Raw genomic sequence first — 18,417 nt, forward strand, 5'->3', positions numbered from 1 at the left:
ATATAGAAGGAGTAGGGAGTTAACTTCAACATTCTCCCTGCTGAATGTCTTGCCTAGCATGGGGATATAGGGTCCTGGGGGCTGGATGGATTTTCCAGGGTTTGCCATGTAGAGCTGGTTCTGGAAGCCAGCTCTTCCCAGCCTCCTGCAGGGGAAACTGACAATGAGAGGTAGAGGGTGGATGGAAAAACTATTTAAGGTACTAACCATACATGCACGTGTGCACACACACACATGCACACACACACACACACCATGGATGGCTGTTGGGCAGGGAGGCTCTCTTTCTGCTCCCCTTCTTTGTTCCCCACATGTAAGTGAACCCTAGCTCACTGCTTTCATTTCCATGTTTCCTCCCAGACTAACTGGTTCAGCCCAGAATTGTCACCACATGAGGGAGGGCACCTGGCTGGGGCACCAACCAGGGTACCAGCTGGCTGCCCAAAATATGGTCAACTGACCCTTCAGGACAATGACTCTGAGGTCTGGGGGGTTGTAGGACTCTTCGGTTGCCTTGGAGGACAGAGGAGTGCTGGGGGCCAGACATCCCACATTAGTCCCTCACCATCATTCCCATCGAAACTGGACCTGAACCGGCTCAGCTCCACTTTTACCTGCTTTAATAAATTGGGGCCCTTAGGGCACCTGAGTGGCTCAGTAGGTTGAGCATCTGACCGCAGCCCAGGTCATGATCTCATGGTTCATGAGTTTGAGACCTGCATCAGGCTCTGCATTGACAGTGTGGAACCTGCTTCAGATTCTCTATCTCCCTCTTTCTTCCCCTCCCCTGCTGCATGCGATCTCTCTCTCTCCCTCTGTCTCTCTCTCTCTCAAATAAAAAACATTAAAACAAACAAACAACCAGGGGCCCTCATACATTCATTCAATGGAAGGGATCTACATCTTAAAAGAACAAGGTGCTGAGCTGTGGCTGATGCCAGGCAGGGATCACAATGGTGACAGAGGAAACATGGGGAAGCTCTGCAACTCTACTTAATGCTCAAGCCAGTTCTAAGAGCTAAGGATGGTTCTCCAATTTTACACTATGGAAACCGAGGCTGGAAGACATGAATTAGGTCTTCTGCCCCTGACCACACAGCCAGAGTCTCCCGTCTTCCCTGGGGCGGCAGCAATTCCAGCAGCAACTGGTTACCGAAGGGAGTCTTAAATAGAACCACCACTGCTCCACTCACGGAACATTCTAGAGAGGCAGCAGGACATGAAGACTGAGAACAAGAGAAGTAGGTATTAGAATCCTGTCGCCACAGTGTCTTATAAGCTGTGCAAACTTGAGCAAGCTGTCCAACTGCTCTGGTTCTCATCTGTTAAATGGAGATAAATAGTACCTAGTTCACAAGGTAAATGTGAGATGAAGTACATACATATTTGCAAAGCTCTTACAACGGGGCCTGACTCCTCATAAGTGCTGTGTAAGTAAATATTAAATGAATTCACTCGTTTGATTCTGTGTGGTTGGTGCCCACAGTTAGTGCAAATCAGCAGGCTGGGTGGGGGAATTGCTACCAGGGCCAATCTGAGTTCAAGCCTGGGTCATTTTCCATGACTTGGATGTGACCCTCTTTCTGCCACTCATTGAGTGATGATTTGGGCTGGCAAATCTTGCAGGAAAACTGGCTGAGATCAAAGCCCAGTTCCCCACAGCCCCCTCTCTGAGCTATCTGCTCCTCATGCACCCTTCTGGGCCACAACACACATGCAGAAGGCGAACTCTCTGGGCCCAAACAATTCTCTCAAGGGGGGCTCTCAGGGTAGGGCCTCAGCATGGTGAGGCAGAAGAGAACTAGAGACCCACTCCCCTGGCCATGACAGGCAGGGGGCATTGTCCTCTTCTTCCCCCTCTACCACTCTGTCTCCTGTGCTGTGGCCACAACTCACTTCCCAGGCTCCCCTGCAGGGGCCCCTCCTGTGGCCCCAATCCTCCCTTGGCTGGTCCTCTCCTGGTCCTTGCTGTTCAAGGCCACAGGGAGGGGCTGCAATTGGGGCCCTGGCTACAGGCCTCAATGTCTTCCAGGTGTGGGGGAGGCCCAGCTGGATGGGCAGGTGTGGGGAGGGCCCGAGCAGCTGTGGGGTGTCTGGAAGGCATTTGGGCAGCTAATGAGCTCAGGATCTAATTAAAACACTGGAGGAGGAATCTGGGCCCAAGCCATGTGGCACAGGAAGTGCAGGCCGGGGGCCTGCCTGGGCCTGGGTTAAGCGGGACGAGTGCCTGGCTGAAGAGCAGAGGCCAAGGGGGGAACTCAACTGTAGCCCTGACCCCACCCTTCCTGGCCCCACCCCTTCCTCCAAAACCCAAGTTGCTTGGATTCTGAAGTGGCGGGGCACTTTGACACCACACCTCTGCACTCTGCAGAGACGATCAATCAACCCTGGGCTGAGGGCTGAGGTCTGCAGGGGTTAAGGGTGAAGACCAAGACTCTGCCCAGCTAAGTCCGAAGTGTTCCCGAGGACTGGAGATGAGGGAGTAGGACCCAGGTGAAGGGAAAGCCAGGGAAGATTCACCAGCCTGATACCCCACCCCACCCCAAAAATGCGGGCATCCAAGTGGAGCTGAGCTGAAGACATCAGTCTCTGCCATTATTACCTCCTCACCACCAACATCACTGTCACTATCTCTATCAACCCTCCGCATGCTGCTCATCGACCCGCAATGCCCTTGACAGCCTCCCCACCCCATGTTGAACACCTACCTCATTGCTCCCCCCAGGTCCTCCCATTTCTGGTGGAGCAGATGCCAGCTTCCTTGTACACCGTCCGGACCTTAACGCTTGCCCCCACCATTTACGCCACCCCTGCTGGTGCCCTGAGGAGCTCAAGAGAGGGGTATGGTAGTGTGGGCAGTGTCCCCAGTGTCCACATGCTGGGGCTTCTGCTGGGGCACTCCCTAGATAGACATGGCTCTTGCTTCTCTGTACCCTAAATCTGGAATTCCCTTCAGTCCAGACCAGAGAGCTTCCCATGAAAGAGATATTTCTAAAGAACTGGCTCAGGACCCCAGTGGTCTGGGTGAGGGTCTGCCCAGTCTTTTCCCACGAATAATCCCACCAACCCCCACGCCTAGGCTGACCTCTTCCTCCTTCACGTCCCTGCCCCTCCCACCATCCCTTCCCATCTGCTCCCAATAACTCCAGCTAACATCTCCCAGCATGCTTTTCACCTCTTAGTCCCTGCGGGAGGACTGAGGAGGCACAACACCCCCCCCCCCATTCTGGTCCCAACTCATGGTGTTAACAAGGAACAGGTTTTCACCCCAGCTGTGGGCTGGGCTCTCAGACGGGAGTTTACTCCCTCCTGCCTTCTCCTTTATTCTTCAAATGGCCCAATTTCCCCAGCAGATGCTGGATGTTGAGAGGAGAGAGGCAGGTGGGGAAAGTGAAGGCTTCTTTCTGGAGTGGAGGTGACAGGGAGGGGAGGAGAAGGTGGGTACCTGGGGAAGCAAGGGGGACACATCGTCTGGAAGTACCTGGGGAAGCGGCAGTCCAGAGGTGAGAGGGGAAGTCAAGCAGAGGTCCGGCCCAGTCCTTGGGGGCACTCTCAATGGAGGGCTGGATGCTGAGGTCCCCCTACCAACCCAAGCCTCCTCAGCCCTCAGTGTCACCTCCTCCCTCCCCCATCCTCCCCATTCCACAAGCCCTGGGGAGAAGTCTTTCCCCCTAAAGCCTTCCCAGGGAGCGCCCACACTCCAGTAGGACTGACCACAACACCCCTGCCCCCACTTGCCCAAGAGAGCCTCACAGGGCACAAGGACACTTGTTTGCACAGGTCTATCCATCTGCTACCCCGAAGGTAGCATCTGCCTCATTTATCTGTCCTCCTTACACAAGCTTCTGTGCTCAGCACCCAGCCCATAAATGCTGATTGACTGAGTGACTACATAAATGCAGTGGTGGCACTCACACAAACTGGCAACCTGGGAGACAGAGTGTGGAGCCCTGTTTTCTCTCTCCCCCTGCTTGGTTGTGCAGGTTTAGGCAACTTCCTTGCTGCCTCTGACCTCAGGGGGTTGGACTAGATGCACGGGGAGTAGGGGTGCTGCTGTCTCCCCAGCACAGTATGATCCAATAGGCTGTGGCTGAAAAGTGCACACAGGAACTACTTTGCAACCCCAATGGCCTCCCCCAAGTGTGGGGTCCAACCCTTCCCTGGGAATGCCCCTCACAGACTTCACTGGGGAGAGGGATGGTGGGCTGTCCAGGGGCAGAGCAGCGCTATGGACACAGCCCCTGACAGGCCAGGGTTTAATTTGCTCCTCAGAGACCATGCAGGGGTTTCCCAGGATTCTGCATGGCAGAAGTACCATGAGAGGCTCCCCCAATATCTGGCTGCCCTTGCCAGGCCAAAGGAAGATGCAAGAGACAAGCCAGCATCCTACAGCCACGCTTTCAATGAGGAGGGGTGGTTTCCGAACCAGAGCGCGGACCTCACACAGGTCCCAGGGCTCACCTTCTCTGTCATTTGTCTCTGCCCATGAGCACTCTAGCAACTCAGGATTTGAAGGGAACTGGAAAGACCTCTCCTCATATGCTCCTCTGGCTCCTCATATGCTCTCCTCCTGGCTCCCCACAGGTGTTATTGTAAACTAGGAGCCTTGAGAGGGCAATATGCACCCACCCCTAAGGAAGTAGAGCTCTGGTGGGCAGGCGGAGGCATTCTCAGAGCTCTGAAAGTCCAACCCCCTGGGCCACCTCCTCCAGGAAGCCTCCCCTCATAGGGAGCTCCTTGTGTTCTATGGTCATTCCTTGGCCCTCAAAATAAAAATGCAGGGCCCCTTATTCAAAAAGTATTAAGAATTTCAGGCAGCGACAGGAGAGCATTAAGGCAAAGGCAGGGCCCTTCTCGGCACAAGGCCCTGTGCACAGGTCACACATCCATAAAGCTGGCCCTGTGAGGAGGGGCCCATGCCTCCTCATCGAGGTGGAGGGCAAAGAGCTGAGGGGCTGGACTAGCACAAAGCCAAAGGGAATGGGAAGAGACCTGGAGGTGAACAGTGCGGGGCCCAGGCCTGGAGGAGGGACACACAGGGTCACCTCCAGGAACAATGGGGCATTCAGGAACAGCCGGTCTTCTCAGCAGGGCCCTGACGCCAGGCTCAGCCCTGCGATTCAGGCTCCACTCACTGAGTGAGCACTGGCAGGGGCTCAAGTAGGAGAAAGTTGAGGCTGCGGAGGTGGCCGTGGTAGAAACATCTATTTTTACCCATGTGGGTGGGGAGGCAGGTCAACGGTGGCTTTGAGTGAGTCCCAGAGCAGCCACCACAGGGGCCAGTGAGGGCCTGGGCTGGGACAGTCGTGAAGGAAGGGGGGCAGGCAGCCCATGGCAGCTGACGGCCACCCAGGCAGCCCACCCGAGGAGCACCAGGTCAGGCCTGTGTTGCACCTAGGAGCAAGATAGCCTCCCTAAAAGAAGCCGAGGAGGGCACTGCATCTATCCCCAGTTCTGCTCCCCCAACACTCACTCCAGGCCCTTGCCTCTGACACAACTGACCTAGAACAGAGCCGGAGATTGGTGGAGCCTAGCCCACAATCCCCGCACCAACCCCTAAATAAGGACCATCACCTGTTTCGCTTTAGGTCCCTGAGGATGCTCTGGCCCATCAAAGTTGGTAAGGGTTCAGGAAGAAAGACAGAGTCTTGGCTAACTAACCCTGATGGGGACACCTGCTCAGTTACCCTCCATTGGAAGTGGAGCATGGGCTAGCCTTTAAATAAGGAGCCAGGTGATGTGGTTGCTGAAGCCAGTGGGTAAAGCATTGATGGGGGAATTTCAGACTCTGCACCAGCCTGGCACCCTGCTTGGGTGGCCCCTACCCAGCCTGTAGGTGAGACCAGCCAGTCCCCACCCCCTGCCTCCGGCAGCCAGCATATGAGGCCCCCACCTGTCCTCCCCGCAAGGGAGATACTGTGTGCTGAGGTGTTTACGTTACATAAACCTAACCACGCTCGTCAAGACAATTTGTGGCTCCCCCTGAGTAATGAAAACTCAAACGCCTTCTTGTGCAGGGCCAGGCTGGGCTCCCAGCCACAAACCCTGGATCCACTTCTAACTCCTGGATTCCTCTGGGCCCCTGCCAGCATGAGAGAGGAGGAGGGACCCCCCCCCCCAGCCCCACTCTGCTCACCACTGCCTACACTGCTGGGCTACCTCAAGGAAGGCAAGCAACCAACCCCTTGGGCAGCCTGCTGAGACTGTGCCAGAGGAGGGCACAGGTCCCCTCCCTGCGGGAGACCCCACAGGATTTGGGGATGGCATGCACAGCCCTCAGGAGCCATGTACTCCCACTCTTGGCAGGCTCCCTCTTCATTTAAGGACAGTCTGCTATCCAAAGGCCACTGGCCTCGCTCCTCAGCCACTCTTCCTGATCCATCACCTCTTAGACATCATAGCAAACACTTAGTGTTCCTTCCTCCCTGTCACCCCTTCCAGGTGAGAAGGGTAGGGCCAGAAGTCCTGGGGCAGGAGCTACTCTGGAGGCTAGGGCAGGGGTGGAGAGGAGAGAACTGAAAAGAATGTCCACGCAAAGCTGCACTGCTTGTGTCCCACACAGTCCCAGAGAGGGAGTGCCGTCTATATCATTGTCCTTAAGGATGGGGTCCTTGGAGGTGTGCAGTATACAACCTGTACAGCCTTCTCAGACAGCCCTGTCAGCTTCTAAGGAATAAGGGGCAGATCTGGGCTCCCCCAGGGGGCATTGCTCACTCTTTATAGGTCTTCTGAGCAGACCTGAGGCTGTCCCCTAATAAGTCCTGCCTGTTCCATGGGGCCCAGCAGATTCGGATCTAGCTCATAAACCACAGAGGTCTGAGTGCAGACAGCCGATGGGAGGAAAGAAGGCGCTGGCCCCAGCCACCAGCTGGGGCAGGAGGGGGAAAGGGGCCTGTAGACAAATGGTTTTTACACTTTGAGTTAATGAGGGTCAGGCAGGGGCACCCACTGGCAGGAGAGGATAAATGAGAGGAAAAGTTGGGGGAGGGGGCAGGAGGAGGGGGGAGAGTACTCCAAATAAGGGAGGTGAGCGGAACACTTACACAGTCATAAAAACCTCATAGAAACACACACGTACACAGAACAGGTCAGCCCCACGCGAGCTTCCAGAGCCCCGCTGTGTGCCAGGCCTGGTGCTGGAGGCTGTGAGGCAGCTGTCTCCAGGCCCTTTAGTAGCAAACCCCTATCAGTGAAAAGTCTGCACTCCCAACATATTTCTCTCTCCATAAATTACCTCTCGTCTGACTGCCACGGATTCATTTCTTAGGGCACACTCTGTGCTTAGAGCAAAGTTGGGTACAGGTGATGGATGTAAATCCTAATTTCAACTAGTCCTTGTGATATCTCAGTTTGTGTCACTGACCTCTTTTCAGATCTGATTAGGTGCTTGTTTTTTCACTTCCTAGTGCAGCTTGTCAGATGAGCCCTTGCTGGGGTGAGAGACGGGTGCATCAGCCCTGCCAGGTATTTCTGCTTTGCCTTGTTAGCTTACCTTCACTCCGCTATTCTCTTCTGTTTACGTTGTTAGTTTATCTTCTGTCGGAGTGTTTCATGGCAGGAATCTTTCTAAGCCATGTGTCCAATTTTGCGAGGGCTCTTTTAGTTAAATCCAGATCAGGTAACCTATAAATCCTCTTAACCAGACTCACACCAATAGCTAAGACACCAAACACTGATAAGTAAGAGTGGTGCTACCAAGACCCCATCCCTCAGGATACCTATTTACTTGGCATAAAACCTGTACCCATCTGTCTCATGTCATAAGAGGAGTCCAGGATCAATCTGAACAGTACATACTAGGAAAGAGTAGTGGCTTTGATTTTGTAAATATTTTTTTCTCATACCCCAGTGAAGTATTGTGAACCTCCTGAGGTCCATGGAGACCACCCCGGGGGGAGGGGGCAAAACACAGAGGTGGAGAAGACATTTAAATATTTTTATTATTTTTTTAATGTTTATTTATTTTGAGAGAGAGAGCACATGGGGGAGGGGCAGAGAGAGAGAGGGAGGGAGAATCCCAAGCAGGCTCCACACTATCAGCACAGAGCCCGATGTAGGGCTCAAACTCATGAACTGTGAGATCACGACCTGAGCCAAAATCAAGAGTCGGGCACTTAACCAACTGAGCCACCCAGGTGCCCCAAGAAAACATTTTATATGCCCTTAAAGACTGAGCTTAAGGTAGGAGAAGAAAATGTGAAAGAAATATCTAAACAATGAACATCTACCATGTGCCACATCCTCCGTTCCTGTCCTCTGGACCTCACGGTAACCCTCCAAAAGGAGCTATGATGAGTCCACATTTAAAGGGGGAACAGAACTTCCCCAGGCCTCACAGATGGTGGGGAGAGAGGCCAGAGAGGTGGGAGTCAAGTTCAGGCTGACCCAAGTAACTACTACGATAGTAGGCAGGGGGTGGCAAGGGCCCTGAAGGAGACACAAGGCATGAAAGCAAGGTCTCTGAGCCTGCCCTGGTGAGAACTCAGAGGCAGCCTCACGAAGGAGAGAAAGGAGGTTTTTCACAACTGGTGATGTTCAGACAGGCTCCCTCATCCATACAGTACCTACACTCCCACCCCCCTGGGGGTCCTCACCTGACACCCCACTACCTCAGCACCTCACAGCCTTTCTGCAGCGCTTTCTGAAGAATCAACAGCCTGCAGACTCTCAGGACTTTGCCATCAGGGCAGGTGATCCTGAGCTCTCCCCACCCCCCACCCCGTGTATTCATTTCCCTACCGCGCCCTCCCCTCCAACCCTACCCCAAGCCTTTGTGGGCAGGCTGGAAGTCCAGAATTTCCTTCTTCCATAAGCAGCACTGTTTGTGGACAGCTCTAGGGAAAACACAGTTTTCTTAGTAAATCCTCTCTCCTCAGTCATGCCAGTGATTCACCCTTTGCCGGGGTTGGCCAAGAGACCTAAAGGGCTCCTGCCCTAAGCAAGGAAGCAGGGACCCACTCGCTCGGCCCCGACCCTCTGGCATCCTGAGGCCTCTTTCCCCACTTCGTATCTGAAGGACTGCTTAACACTTTGAAATCGCCTCCCAGAATGGCCAGTGGAAAAAAAACCTATTTTCGCTGGACAAGATTTTCCAAAAGAAAAGGAAACTGCCTAAAAGTCCACCAGTAGGGGCCTGGCTAAATAAACTACGGCTTATCCAAATGGTAGACTGTTATGGAGCCATAAAACCGTGTTGCCGCGGCACGCTCAGTGATGTGGATAGACAGTCAGTATAGTGGTTGCAAGCCACTGTGTACAATGAGATCATATTCTTTAAAAATACTAACATATATTTCATACTCACATGGAAAATTCTAGAGATACCTATGTGCCAACAGTGGTTCTTTCTGGGTAATGGGATTAGTGGCTCTTTTATACTCTTCCTGTTGCTAGCTGTTTTCTCAAATTTCTATAATGAACACATAATACTTTTGTAATAAGACAAAAACCAATAAAAGCTATTTTTAAAAATAAAATAAATAGTCACCCTTGCCCATCTGGAAATAGTGTGTTGCCCAAATCCCCAGCAGGGGCTAGAGTGGGTAGTGAGGAGTGTGAACACTGGAAGCATTTCCCCAAGTGGCCAACCATGGGAAAGAAGACAGCCAAGGAGGCTCTGTGCCACACTTAGCCTAGCCTAAAGTGGGTGAAGGCACCTACTTCATTCCTGGCAAGGGCGACACAGGGAGGGATAGGAATGAACTGGATGACACTTGCCAAGATGCTGCCTTCCCTGGTCTGGAAGAGTTGAAGATGAGCTGTGTAACAGATGACAGCCAACTCCCAGGCAGTGAACAGTATGACCAGACCAGCAAGCCAACTTCTTCCTGCCTCAGGGCCTTTGCACTTGCTGTACCTTCTGCCTGGAATGCTCTCACCCATGTTTGCGTGGCTCACTCTCTCACTTCAGCCAGGTTTTACTCCGATGTCACATTTTCAGAGGGCTTCTCCCCAGACCCTATGGAAAAAGTCCACTCTCTATCCATCATCATTTTTATCTCCTCCCCCAGTTCATTTTTCCTCCTCATGCTCACTTCTTGCTACCTGAAATTGTTTATTGTCTGGCTCCCTGACCAGGAGCTTTTACAAGGGCAAGAATCCTGTGCTTAGAGCAGAGCCTGGGCACACCTCACAGCGCCCACGCTACCTCTGCACACAACTGCCCCTTCTTGATTCCCATGCCTGCTCCACACGGAAGGGGCTCTGGGTCCCGCTGAAAGTCATGAGCTGTGAGATTGGCTGTTGGCAGCGGAGTGCCTAGGCCTGTGGTGGGGCAGGAGGCGGTGTGCAAAGAGTGAGCACTCTGAGTCGACATGGCTGGGTTTGCCTTGAATCAGCAGCTGTGTGGCCTCTCTGAGTCTCAGTTTTCTGGTCTCTAAAATGGGGTTCAAAATAGCTCCTTGTCACAGGTGAGGATTAAAGGTGACAACGTGCCTCGTACAGCACCTGACTTACAGTTGGCACTCAGTAGCCAAGGGCTCCCCCTCTGACCGGCCTCCGACTTCACCCTCACCCCTGAACTGAGCCAACTCCAGAGGCCAGGGAAGAGCTGAGGCTCCCCCTGCCCCCTGCCCCAAGCTTCCCCACCCCCACTGGGAACAAGAGAGCAGAGCTGCCTGGTGGGGATGGGACTCATCCTGGGTGCAGCAGGCCCGAGAGCCTGGCCTAGTAGGAGGGGAGTCCCAGGCATCTGAGACAGCTTGACTGAACAGGGACGCAGACTCCCCCACCCAGTGGCCCTTGGGGAAGGCAGGGACCCCCCCACCCCGCCCCAGCTCCTAAGGCTGGCACTGGCTGACGGGGGGCTGACAGAGCCAGACTTCCCTCTCTCTGTCTCCCTTCCTCTCTCTCTCTCTCCGTGTCTCTCTGTCTCATCCCTGTCTCTCTCTCTCTCTCTCTCTCACACACACACACACACACACATACACACACTACACAACACACACCATACACAGACACCCACCACACACACATACCACACAAACCATACACACATCTCACACACACACACCACACACCGCACACACAAAAAACATACACACATACACACATCCCTGCCTGCCTGGCCCCCCTCCCTCCCCTCCTCTCTCCTATTCTCCATGGTGGAGGTGTTCCCTCAGGCCCATTTTTCTCATTCTTCTGGCGGCCTGAGCCGAACTGTGAAAATCCAGCTCTCCCGGGCCAGGCCCGGGTTATGTAAGAGGCCCCAGAAGCCCGGGGGAGGGGCAGATAGAGCCCCCATCTCCAGCGTGAGCAGGGACAACTCTCAGCTCCCACTTCAAGCCTCTCTGTTCGGGGTCACCAGGGCCATTCCTACCTACCCCCTCCCTCCCAGCCTCAGACTCCCTCACTGCCTACTCACAATGCCCCCACGCAAAATCCAATCTCTGCCAATTCACCCATCCTTTTTCAAAACCAGCATTCGGGAATGCCAGGGAATCAAACACACCCAACCCCCCACCCCTGCAATCCCCTGAGAGTAACCCAATTCCCCTACCTGCTGCTTGCCAGACGACCACCCCTAGGTCTGAGAGGGGATGCACTTCCTTCCTGGTGTGGGGCAGACAGGAAGTCCCAAATCTCCCACAACCAGAAGGAAGGGTATTACCAAGGAGAGGCTGGTCACATCTGCCCCCAGCAGGCTTCTCGAGGGACACTCACCCCCAGGCATCCATGCCAGCTAAGCCCCCTGATCGAACGGGTCTGAGGGAGGTGAGTCCAGCTTTAAGGAGCAGACCCTCACCAATGGAGCTCAGAAAAGGGTATATAAACCAAAACACCAGTGTGGAAGTGTCTGTCCCGTGGGTGGCACAGCTGGATCAGCATGGCTCCACACGCCCCCTTCCCGTGAACAGGCCTGCTGGAAGCCAAAACGGCATCAGAGGTTTGCCCACTAGTGAGGCAGAGGGTCAATTCGATGCTTCATATAGCCTTGGGGGATGGAACTCCTTGCCAGGGGTCGCCTAGCCGGCCAAGTCTCTCTTCCCTGGACACAGTCAAGATGGGAGTCCGAGACTCACGCGGTTCTCCCTAGATGGGTGAACACGTGCTCTGTTAAGGCTTGCCAGGCCCTGGGACCAGTCACCTCATCGGGGAGCCTTTGCCAGCCTGTGCTCGGGTCCTGCATGCAGTCACTTCCTAGTTCAGCTCTGAGGGCAGCTCTATTTCCGTCAGTTCTACGTTCTTGGATGGCACCTTGCTGCTGCCCCAAGGTTCAATTCGTGTGGGGGATCCAGGAATGACTGCAACTCTTTCCTGGATCCTGGACAGCAGGGAAGGGAAACGAGGGTGTGGATCAAGAAGGGTCCCCTGCCCTGCCCCATTTTCCAGGCTCAGCCACGTACTTACTTGTCCCCTCATTTCAGTAGCTGGCAGAGAGTCATAATTGAATTTGCAGTAGGGCTGAGAATGAAAAAAGAAAACCCTTTACATGTCTGGGATTAATTTATCCCTGATGATGGCCACATTCACACGCTCCTTTCTGCTTAGGTTTCCAGAGCATTCTGGCTGACAATGTGAAACACACACACACATACACACAGAGAGAAAGCATGTGTGCCCTGAGTGCACGCTGGGAGCGTGCGTGCGCCTGCATTCGTGACTGTGTCTGGAAGCATGGGGCTTCCTGGGTGGGTCTGACCATGACAGATGTAGCCGTCTGCATGAGGGGGTCTGTATGGGGCAGAGGGAGTCCTCTAGTGTGCACATCCGTAGGGATGCCCACTCTGGTCATTTGTGGGCAACTCTCCCGCAGCTCACCAGAAGCCAGAGTGGAATAACCAAGGCCGTGCTGTTTTGCTATGAAAGGAAAGCCCAGACGTGGTGGCCGAGACAGGATGGCACAATGGGCGCCACCAGGGGGTCAGGGGAGCCACATGGCTTTACCACCCCCTGTCCTCATGCAGAGAGCAGCAAGCCCAGTCCCCCCGGACAGAGAAATGGGGTCACCATCACCCCCACACTGGAGGCCCCCCCCCCCGAGAGACAGGAGCCATCTCCCACCTGTCCTGTCTTCTTCTTTAGTGCTCTCCCTCCTCCCTGAGACCCAAGTCAGCACGGAGCTCCTTTTCAAAATAAATTGAGCGCTCACTATGTGTCAGACAATTTGCATCATCTTGGGTAGTCCCCACAACACCTTGCTAGGGAAAGACCACCATCATTCCATGTTGCAGATGAGAAAATAGAGGCCTAGGGATAAAGTGACTCATGATCACACAGCTAAGTGGCAGAGGCAGGGCTTGAAGTGCTGTGTGCCTGCTGCTAAAAGCCACCCTCTGGTGATGGGGATTAAGGAGGGCACTTGTGGTGATGAGCACCAGGTGATGTATGGAGGTGTGGAATCACTACACTGTATACCCGAAGCTAACATTACACTGGACGTTAACTAACTGGCATTTCAATAAAAACCTGAAAAATAAAAAAAAATAATAATAATAGTAAAAGCCACATTCTTGCAACATCTCTTTTGACATTCCTTCAAAAGGCTGGGAATCCTTCTAAGAATGAAGAAGCCTTTTGGTCCTCGAAGCTCTGTTCCCAGACGATGTCTTCCAGGTGAGTTTGGTTGTCCGCAGTGGGAGTGCTCAGAGGGCAGGCCTCTCTGCATTCCCACATCCAGGGAGACCCAAGAGGGGTGCCCTCCTGGGGTTTCAGACAGTATTATCCTTCTGCCTTCCCTGTCTTGAAGGGTCTCTCGACACCTTCTTCCTGTTCTCTGGGTAGTGAGCCTGGATGGTAAAAGTGCTCCAGGAAAAGGAGAGGAAAATGTAGGTTACAAAGAGGTAAAATATACCAGCATTACCCATCATAAGTGTGGGTAGGATGATTTCTTTGTGGATTTTGCTCTTTTGTCTGTTCTTGGTCAAGTTCCTTTTGAAAAGATTCCAGAACATCTCTGCCAAAGCCAGCAGTAAAGGGAAGAGTTTCCTACATAGGCCTCAGCTGGCAGAGGGATGGAGTGGGCCCAGGAGACTGGGGATAGGGTCATAGGTAAGCTTCTGGAGGGCCCCACAGGGATCCCCTGTGTCTGCAGGAGGAAGGGGCAGCCAGGCTCTGGCCCCAGGCTGATGGTGGAAACATGGAAAACCGGCCAAGCTGGGGCAGCATCCAGCCCCTCTGCACAGGAGCTGAACCAGCCATGGCCCCCAACTCCACCCCACCCCCAAACACACTCAAGCTAGCCCTGCAGAGCCAAGGGAAAACATGGAACCGGGTGATCGATGGAGCCTACCATGAACTACTGTGCTATGAGGGAAATGTGACATGAGGCTTCCCCAACTGGATTTGGGGGGACTAGCTCAGGGGGCTTGTCTCTCTCTTCCTCCCATATTCTGTTTCTAATCGAATAAGTCTGGGAGCCAGTGCCGGTGGGGGGGAGGGGTGGTTAGAAGGGAGCCAGCTCTGGCCCCTGGTGGAATGACAAGCCAGCTGAGGAAATGCTCCAGCAGTTGCGTGAGGTTCTGGTCTCTTTCCTGTCCCCGTTGCCTGCCACAGTCATCTGTCTCTGTCTCTGTCCCTCACCATGAATCTGTGTCTCTCTACATCTGTCTCATCTGTTGTCTCTCTTTTACACACACACACACACCATGAAAAACTGAGACCAAAACAAAGGCAGAGAAATGGTATGAAACCCACATTGGGCCAAGCCACAGGGAATAGGAGCTACAGCTGGTTGTCCTGGAGGAAAGAACAACAGCAAATGGGGAGAGAAGGGAGAGGAAGTTCCCACCTGTCATGTCAGTATCTCAGCCGCCATTTAAGGACAAGCACATCAGGCTGAACCCTGGCCCTTACCCTGTTCTCTTCAGCAAGCGGGAAACATTGCCTGGGCTGTCCCCGTGTCCCTGTCAGGGGATGCCCACCTGGCTCCTCTGGAAATCCCATAATCCTACATTTATGAAACACGTGGAGAGAGGATTGAGACAAGTTTGAGTTCCCTGGAGGTGGAGGCAAAATGGGGAGGGGTGTGTGGGCCCAGGGGCAGGCCAGGGCTGTGCTTATAGCTCTTTCTGTCTGTCCAACCTCCCTGTCACCCTTCCTGGGCTGTCCACGTAGCCCTAGAAAGGGAAGAGAAAATGGTGTGTGTGAGCACACACACATATGTGTGCATGTGTGCACACAGAACATCTCTCTCTAAAACACTGACAGAGAAAGTAAAGGCAGGGAACCGAGTATCCTGGATACAAAGGGCTTATCAAATTCTACTGAACCATTTTTTGTAATGTTTATTTTTGAGAGAGAGACAGAGAGACAGAGACCAGGGGAGGAGCACAGAGAGACGGAGGCATAGTATCCGAAGCAGGCTCCAGGCTCTGAGCTGTCAACACAGAGCCCCACGTGGGGCTCGAACTCACAGACCGTGAGATCATGACCTGAACCGAAGTTGGAAGCTTAACTGACTGAGCCACCCAGATGCCCCTTTACTGAACCATTTTTTAACAGATGAGAGTTATTCTCCACCTTGCAGCAAGAGTGGGTCTCAAATGTTGAGAACTAACTGAATTTCATTTAGAACATAAAGATCCCTTTTGAAATGGCTCTGAGAGCCTGGCTATTTAGAGAGAACTTTCAGTGAAACAGTCAAGTCCCTTTAGTGAAGGAAGCAGACATCTCATTAAGGTCTGTGATGCGATTTCAGCCCTGGAGGCACAGACTGAGGGTGGGAGAAGGCAGAGAGAATCATGTTTGCAGCGGTGGCTGCAGGTCAGAGGAAACACCCCGGAGGAAGGGCCAAGCAGAGACCTGAGGGATGGGCAAAGGCCAGGTCTGAAAATGGCTCAGCTCAGCAGAGCAGAGGGAAAGGCAACAACAGATGACACGAGAGAGGCAAGTGAGGAGTCGCCTCTGGAGGAGCCCTGCGCCACTGTGATTGACCTCCCTCCTTTCTTTCTCTTTTTTTTTTTTTAATTTTTTTTTCTTAACGTTTTTTAAATTTATTTTTAGGACAGAGAGAGACAGAGCATGAACGGGGGAGGGGCAGAGAGAGAGGGAGACACAGAATCGGAAACAGGCTCCAGGCTCTGAGCCATCAGCCCAGAGCCCGACGTGGGGCTCGAACTCACGGACCGCGAGATCGTGACCTGGCTGAAGTCGGACGCTTAACCGACTGCGCCACCCAGGCGCCCCTTGACCTCCCTCCTGAGGACGGTAGAGAACCAGGCCAGGTTCAGTTTCACTGCTTGTGGACAGTGGGTCAGTGGAGAGGAGGTGGGCTGAAGAAATGATCCTCGGACTTCCATAATGTGGGCCCAGTGGTGGCCTCATTGCAAGTGGAGGTGGTGCCAATGGGAAGAGAAATAGCTTGATTCAGAGAGACTTGAGAGTCAGAATCTGGGATTCAGTGATGTCTTGGATAAGGGGTTAGGAGGAAGTAAGACTCAAGGGTGCCTCCCACACGTCCAGCTCCAGTGACCAAGCATCTGCAGAGAACAACAGGGCAGCAATGGTTCTCATGGGGTGCAGAATGCAGTGCTGGGTGGGAGGTCTTGAGTTTGTGGAGCCTGTGAATGACCCTTGGGGAATTGCCCCTTGGGTAAGACGCTGGATAACATGGCTCCAGCACAGAGCAGAAGGGGGGGGGGGCGGAGGTAGAGGTAGGGATTCCAGGGTCAGTAGCCTCTGGAGCACAGTGGAAGCCATAGGAACATATGAGGCTGCAGAGGAGACGTACAGTGTAAAAAGAACAGGGGGCCAGGGCAAGAGCTTGGGGAACACTGTAGACCAACAGAGAAGGATGCCTAGAAAGAGAGGAGAAAAGTCGGACAACTGTGATGTCACAGAAGCCAAAGACTGAGAGTGTATCACGAAGCAGAGCGATATTCGGTGCTGCCGGCTGCTGCCCAGACACGGGAAGGGTAAGTGGCCACAGACTGAACAGCCAGGGCTAGATGGGGCCCCAGTGTGAATTAGAAAAAGGTGCCCCTTCCTCAAGGTACTTTACTTCTATCGGCAAACTACTGTAACACACTGATTTTATTAGAACAAAACACTTTACTGCCATCTGTAGGAAAATTGTTATAATAAATAATAAATGTATGATGTCTCAGATGTGGTGCCTGTGCAGGGTAGCCCTAGTTATTGGCGATGCAGTAAAAACGGTGTTCAGGAAAGCACAATATTTGCCAGGGAGATTGCTGTGAGCTGTGGGTAGCACGCTACATCGTCAAAGATGGCTTAAACAATAAGGAATTTATGACCCCATGTAACAAGACGACTAGAAGTTAGGGCAGTTTTAGAATCGGTTCTTTCTCAACGGCTTCATGGAGAACCAGGTCCTTGCCATCCTGTGTGTGCTGGCTTTCTTCCTCAGGCTGGTCTCCTCATGATCACGAGGTGCCTGCCATAGCTCCGGTCATGACAAGATGAGAAGGCAGAAGATGAAGATGTATCTCCTTGTGTGTCCTTCGTTATTGGGGATAAAACTTGCCTAGAAACTTTCCCAGCTGCTTCCCATCCCCCATAACCACCACCACCACTTCCCTTCAAGTCTCACTGGTCATAAATGAGTCACATGCCTCCTCCTAAGCCAATCGCCAGCTAGAGGAATAGCATCAGTGTGATGGTTTGAGCTAATAAGACCCTTCCGGCTAGGGCTAGGGCGGGGCTCCTTTCTCAGCACTTGGCCGTGGAGAAAGCTGAACAGTATGAGGATTCTTTCAACAAGGAGGCAAAGAGAGGAGTGTGCCACAGGCATAAAGTCAGGCCACAGTGGGTGGAGTGCAAGGTGTGGACAGGGAGACACAAATGCAGAGGATGCTTTCTAGAACTTTGTGAAGGGAGAGGAGATACCATAACTGCAGGGACACGTGACTCTGCCCTAAACACGTCTGAACTTTCTTGTCCAAAATTGACTTCATGAATGGTACCAACCCTCATAAAGCCAGAAAATTGAGATTTATCCCATTTGGAATTTATCTCCTATCATACCTCACCCCACTCCCAGTCCTAACCAGTCAATCCTCTGGGACTATCAAGTCTAATTTTCAGTTATTTCTGGAATCCGCTATCTCTACACCAAAGGTTCTCAACAGCAAAAGAAATGGCCGATTTGGACTGGATAATGATTTGGGGTAGGGGGTGGGGGCTGTTCTATATGTTGAAGGATGTTTAGCAGCTACTGGATGCAGGCAGCACCCTCACCCCACCCCACTCTCCAGTCGTGACAATCAAAGACATCTCCAGGCACTGCCAAATATGCCTGGAGGGGTAAGACTGCCCCTAGCTGAGAACCACTGCTCTGTGCCTACATGGAAATTCGTATAGATCTTTGAGCTAGTTTCTGGCTATGGCTAGTCTTCACACACTCTGTTCCCTCTATTCTCTTTTCTACTTTCTGCCCTTGACCCTGTAACCCCTGCTCATCCATCAGTGCTCTATAATTGCCTATCTATTTATCTTCTCCTACTCAATGGTGAGATG

Source organism: Puma concolor, chromosome A3, assembly GCF_028749965.1.
Source record: "Puma concolor isolate L17-30 chromosome A3, mPumCon1.1.hap2, whole genome shotgun sequence".
Lineage (NCBI taxonomy): Eukaryota > Metazoa > Chordata > Mammalia > Carnivora > Felidae > Puma > Puma concolor.